This window comes from Trichechus manatus, unplaced genomic scaffold (assembly GCF_000243295.1).
Source record: "Trichechus manatus latirostris isolate Lorelei unplaced genomic scaffold, TriManLat1.0 scaffold00090, whole genome shotgun sequence".
NCBI classification, from domain to species: Eukaryota; Metazoa; Chordata; class Mammalia; order Sirenia; family Trichechidae; genus Trichechus; species Trichechus manatus.
In genome coordinates this window covers 20,823-27,465 of record NW_004444026.1, presented here as the reverse complement: position 1 = coordinate 27,465, position 6,643 = coordinate 20,823, and the positions used below count along the sequence as shown (strand labels likewise).

Sequence of the window (6,643 nt, the reverse complement as noted above, 5' to 3'; positions counted from 1 at the left end):
ATATTGGTCTGTAGTTTTCTTGTGGTGTCTTTGGAAAATCAGGGAGATGCTAACTGCATAGAACAAGTTAGGAAGTGTTTTCTTGTATTTTTGGAAGAGCTTAAGAAAGATTGGGTTAATTCTTTAAATGTTTGGTGGATTTCTCCAGTGAAGCCATCTGGTGCAGAAATTTTTTTTGGTTGGGAGGTTATTTTATTACTGATTCAATCTCCTTCTTATAGGCCTGTTGAGATGTTTTATTTCTCTTTGAGTCAATTTAGGTAGTTTATGTGTTTCTAGTAATTTGCCTACTCCATCTAGGTTATATAATTTTTTGGCATCCAGTGTCTCGTAGTATCTGTCTTAGGCTGAGTTCTCTAGAGTAGCAAAACCAGTGAAGTGTTCGTTAAGTGTTTAACGAAGTGTAAAAACACTTCACTGGTTTTGCTACTCTCTATACATATATGTATATATATACATACACACACAGATCTATATTTCAAGGAAATGGCTCATACAGTTGTGGAGGCTGGCAAGTCCCCAATCCATGGATCAGATATCAAGTGGGAGTCTTCCTCTGACTCACGTGGTTGCAGGGGCTGATAAACCCAAACTCAGCAGGTCAGATGGTAGGCTGCTGGCTGACATCCCAAGAACCAGAGGTCAGGGGATGACAAGTCAGATACAGGATCCAGCGAGGGTGAGCTTTACCAGAACATCTATATATATTGGATGCAGGCCATACCCCCAAGGAAGCTCCCCTTTCAACTGATTGGCTGCTCACATCAGATCACATAATGGAGGATGATTACATAATATCTGCTAAACCACTGAGAATCATGGCCTAGTCATGTTGACATGTAACCTTAACCATCACAGTTCACTCTTTGTCATCTTGGCACCCATACACATCTCCTTAAACCATACATAATCTCTAAATAAAGACAATTATAAAGTCATACTTGTGCCTAACATGATGCAGCTAACATATGTACAACTGAAAACACACTAGTCCTATTGACATCTTCTATAACAGTGCTCCCTTTGGGAGCACATATGCTAAAATTAGAACGATACAGAGAAGATTAACATGGCCTCTGCACAAGGATGACACACAGATTCGTATAGCGTTACATATTTGGAGCCCTTGTAGCGCAGTGGTTAAGAGTTACAGTGGGCAATAGCAGTTAACCAAAAGGTCAGCAGTTCGAATCCACCAGCCTCTCCTTGGAACCCTATGGGACAGTTCTACCCTATCTTATAGGGTTGCTATGAGTCAGAATTGACTTGACAGCAATGAGTTTAGTTTGGGGTAGATATGTATATACACACACACATACATATATACATACATATGTATACATATATGTGTACATATATGTGTATGTATACATGTGTATGTATACATACATATATATACACACTCATATAACAAAATAAGGAAGAGATGCTAAAAACAATTACAGTCCTTGTTTCTGCAACTGGTCATGTGGTCATAACTGGTATTTAGAACTACCTTCTTCCACCATCCATTCCATATTCCTTTTGCCCTCAGGAAGCACCTCAGCTAATCATGGTTCTTTGCCTCGTGGGGTGGCCCAAACCTTCAGTCCTAAAGTGTCTGGGTAATTAGTAGTCAGGTCGGAATTGAGTTACTGTAGTTTTCCATTGACTTTAATCACAGGGCATGGTAGCACTAAGAGACACCCTAAGGGGTCCCCTGTATTCCAGACATCCTGTTCTTTACCTCCATTATGTAATATCAATTTGATTTCCTCTTGGTAATCAGATCAATCACACTAGCCAATATGGTAAACTCCCTTCTTTGTCTGTTTATCCAGAGGCATGAGGAGCTCAAAGCGGCCAAGTAGCATTCTTAATTTCCAGTTCAATAAAATTAGTGTTGTGTCTCCTCGTGGGAGCCTTCCTCCCTTTGGAACTAAGACCTGTTATCAGGAGGGACCAGTCCCTGGAGAAGAACATCATGTTTGATAGAGTAGAGGGTCAGCAAAAAAGAGTAAGATCTTCAACGAGATGGAATGACACAGTGGCTACAATAATGGGCTCAAGCATGACAACAATTGTGAGAATAGTGCAGGACTGGGCAGTGTTTCATTCTTTTGTTCGTAAGGCTACTATGAGTCAGAACCGACTCAATGGCACCTAACAACAACAACAACGTTGAGTACATCTTATTTTCTTATGTTGGTTTCGAAATTATACGTTCGTTTTATTATTCTTTATTTACCATTTTTTATTTTCGTAGTTTCTTATGTTTTCTCCAACATACACACACACGCACCCACTTATATAGCTTTCTGGAGAAAATAAGTAGTTTAGCATGCCTTTTCTTTCTTGTCACTTCTTTTCTTTGATCCTTATTTTCTTTTATGTAAACTTCACCCTCTGTCCTCTACATGAAAGGCCATTCTGGGTTTGCTTGTTTATTTATTTCATTACAGTGTTTTCAAAGTGGGTTTTTTCCCTGAGTTCTTGTGTGTCTAGAATAACTTCATTTCACCCTCACATATAAAAAACTAGCCTTTATTTTTGGATATGAAAATGTATATTCCTATACTTTTCCTTTTATACTTCCAGAATATTACTTTAATGTGTTCTTATATCCAGGATCTTCTAGTTAGATGCCTGTCTCTTTATGATTATGATGATTGTTTTTCTTTTGTCAGTGATTTCATTTCTTCTGCTGGAGACTGATTCTTTTTTCTACCTCTTTGATAGAAATTGAATTTCACTTTAATGTGCCTATGTGTGTGTTTTTTTTTTTTAATTATTATTTCTTTTGGCACTCCTTGATGCTTTTCAGTTTGAGATCCTTTATCTTTTCATATTTCATCTCTTGTCCAACTGGTTCTTCTTAGTAAGTGCTTGATATTACTTCATGTGTTCAACATCCTTTTTTGTTTTTGTTTTTGCAAATTTTTTATGCTTAATTTAATTTTCTGTCCCCCTCCCACTCTGGTGAATTAATTCTGATTCATTGTGTTATATGCTTTTCAGTTTATTTTTTTCATAGAACTTTCGCTTAGGGCAAGTTAGGAAAACAGAGTCTACACTAGGTATTTAAGGTGAAGAGATTTAGAACAGATAATTGGTTACAGTATTTGTACTCAAATAACACGCACCTTCTACGTTTGTTTGCCAGTTGCTCCCTCCACCCTGGGACGTATTTTCATAAACACTGCTATCCCAGTTTTTTTTTTTTTTTTTTTTTTTTAGCATAATGCACTTATGAAAATACCTTCTAGGGGGAGGGAATGGTTGGCAAACAAATGTAGAAGGCACATGTTATTTGCATAAAAATATGGTAATTACATAGGTATATGAAGTCTAAGAAAGCCAAAAGGGAATAGTGAGTTAAACAGAGACACAATAACAACAGGAAGCAGCTACCACTCTAGGACTGAGGAAGAGTTTGCTGTTGCCAAAACTAAAAAGGTTGTAAGAGAGACCTGCCAATTTGCTATTTAGACCTCTGAAGAAAGGAGCACTTCCTCCTGCTTATGCTGCTTTCAAAAGGCCTTGATTAGGCTGCTTCTGACAGCACAAAAAATGCGAGAGTCGAGAAACTATTGCTCTTGGAGTAAAGTGCAAATCGTGGAATGAACTTATGCTTTAAAGGCAAAATGTTGCATTGTGGGCATTGCTGTCCAAAACATCAAGTGGGAAGAAGAGACCCCCTTGTCCCCACCAACTAGCTTCTAATATTCTACCACTTCAGGAAGTTTGGTGATAAAAATGAATATGAGAAAGGTAGTTCACAGAATCATAACCCCAGAATCTTATACCAGAGTAGGAAGGGTGGATTTGGAACCCTGTTTGTTGTCTTTTATAGTGCTTGAAGTCACCGGATGTATCATTTTTTTCTTTTCTTATGAGATTCCTTGGGATATCAGTTAATTTGGCTGGTATTTTATACCAATTAAAAGAGAACTTTATATCCTCTTTTGGAGAGTAGATGAAAAGGGGGCCTGCCAAAGTTTGGTAAAAGTCTGAGCTTTCTTATAATCCATTTGTCACCTATGCCCTAAGAAATGGTTTAGATCAATAGCTAGCATGGGCGACGGAAGGACTGCTTGAATTCAGGCAGTCTGCTGGTAGATGATATTTCAGCTCTCCTCTGAAGTTGGACTGAAGTGATGCTTTTGTTTACTGTTGGGTGGGTTATGTTGTTTTCCTACCTCTCAGTGGCTATTGTTGGACAATATGCAACGCAGGGCAATATGTGAGAAAGGAAATTTATAAACAGCTCCTTGGATCATGGCCATCTTCTCTTCTGACCTATTTATTTGCCACTACCTCACTGCCATTGTTCTCTCACTCCCAGTCCATCACAAGCTAAACGAATGATTTCTTTTATAAGGATTAGCACAAGCTGGTTCCTATGAGGCGGGGGTTAAAGAAGTCCCAAATGTCCAACTTTTCCAAGCTGCTGTACCACTCCTTCATCTCTAACATCAACTACTCCCTCTCCCCTCAGTACTTTCCCTCCCGTCTTTGGGTTCCCTAATTTTCAGCAACGTCTCACAGAACTCACGAAGCACGTAAAGGAAATGGCTCGTGGTTGTGGAGGCTGGCAAGTCCCAAATTCATGGGTGAGGTGTAGGCTTCTCCCAACCTATGTGACTGCAGGAGCTGATGAACCTAAACCAGCAGTTTTGACCACAGGCTCCTGGCTCACGAAGCTGTGGAAGCTGGCGACTCGGGTCACATGACAGGCTGCTGGCCCAAGGGGCTGTGGAGGCCAGCGAATCCCAGAATTGGCATGTCAGATAGCAGGCCTCTGGGGAGGTCAGTTGATCACGAATTGGACATGGGATCTAGATGCAGAGAGAGAGAGCCTCGCCAGGACACACACATGTATCTTACATGCAGGCCAAACCCCAGGAAAGGGTGTAATTTTAGTGATGGTGGGGCTTGAGTCATGCCCTCCTGCAAGGCTGCGACCCAAGACACACGTTACACCAGTTCTGCCTCATAAGCATGCAGAGGTCAGGACCCACCACACATAAATTGGAGGACAACCACATAATATTGGGAATTATGGCCCAGCCAGGTCAACACATAACCCCAACCATCACAGGTTCCATATTATTTGCATAGTCTCACTCAATCATTGTATGTGAGTCACAAAGACCATGGCTACAAAGGCCATATTAAGTAATTCATTGCACCGCAGAAGCCACCTACCTTTTTTCATTCCCAGCAATTTCAAAATAGTTTATTAAGTCAGTCAATTTTCTTCTTTGACTTTGCTGTGTTTTTGTATTATGGAGGGGGTCATATTGTTTCATCATGTGGTGGGGGGATTAACTTTTTGCTGAAGTAGTTAAATATTCAAAGGAATGATATGTGACTAATTACGACATACAAAAGTTGAGCTAATTCAAACATCTTCAAGTTTTCTCTCTCTTTAAAATGTTAATTCAAAAACTGTTTATAAATCAAGAATAATATCTGTTTTCCCTCACTTATATGGCACTCTTCAATTGTCTTCTGTGCTGTGCTGGAAAAAAACACATAGAAATTGGAAATGACATAAAGGAGAACAACCACTACTATTTGGGATGTATTAGTCATCTATGTCTGTGTAACCAATTACATTAAAACTTAGCGGCTGAAAACAATACAGTTCTGCAGGTGAGGAATACAGGAGTAGTTTAGTGGGTGGTTCAGACTTAGTGTTTCATACAAGGCTGCAATCAAAGATTCATCCAGGACTGTGGTAATCTCAAGATTTGACTTAAGGAGGATCTGCTTCCAAGCCCACTCATGTGGCTGTTGGCAGATCTCAGAAAATTTGTTTCCAGGCTCACTCATGGGGGCCTTTCCACAGGTCTACCTCGTGACATACCATCTGACTTACCCCAGAGTAAGCAAGAAAGAGTGAGAGAGAGAACCCGAGATAGAAACCAGCCCTTTCATAAACTAATCTTGGAAATGATGGCTCATCACTTCTTTTTTCATGTTCTATTAACTGAAGCATGTCAGTAAGTCCAGCTCACCTTGAGGGGAATGGCATTACACAAGGGCACAAATACCAGGAGGCAGGGATCACTGGGATCCATTTTAGAGGCTGCCTACTATAGAGGGAATACAGAACTGATTATGAAAAGATTAAAGGCCTTTTCTTTAAAATAATTCAAACAAGCAATACAAACGTGGTGTTTAAGACTATTAGATTTGTTAAGATAGCTAGTATTGACATTAAGTAAATTGTATTTTGATATTTAACTATTTTGTTTACTCATCCATGTTTAATAAGTCTATCATTAAAATGTTTATATACTCTACTACAGTTGCATCGACATATGAATCTTGGATGAATACATTTTCAAAATGAGTTTTATGTACTAATTTTTGATTACAGTAAATTTTGTTTTATAACTGAATGTGATTCTTCACTAATAGTTTTTCTGTTTATTTTTCTTATATTTAGTATTCAGATGGCTTATCCTTGGAGTCATTTGCTGTCATTATTGTGCAGTTACTTGGCGTTCAACTGGGATTAATTTATGACAGTGATACTGACACCTGCCATTGTTCAGGCGATGTTTGCACAATGACGCCAAAAGCATTGTAAGACATTCTCTTTATTAAGTACACATATTCCTTCTTGGAGGTTTTTTATTGAGGGGGGATTGGA

The 6,643-nt window shown here is 39.1% G+C and overlaps 1 non-coding gene across 1 annotated transcript; it reads left to right on the top strand.

Annotated features, from left to right (window-relative positions):
* The first annotated feature begins 1,014 nt into the window (after nucleotides 1-1,014).
* LOC111821571 (U6 spliceosomal RNA) lies at nucleotides 1,015-1,121 on the top strand. Its single transcript, XR_002824948.1, has one exon. It is a non-coding gene; the product is annotated as a U6 spliceosomal RNA (small nuclear RNA).
* The last annotated feature ends 5,522 nt before the right edge of the window (nucleotides 1,122-6,643 follow it).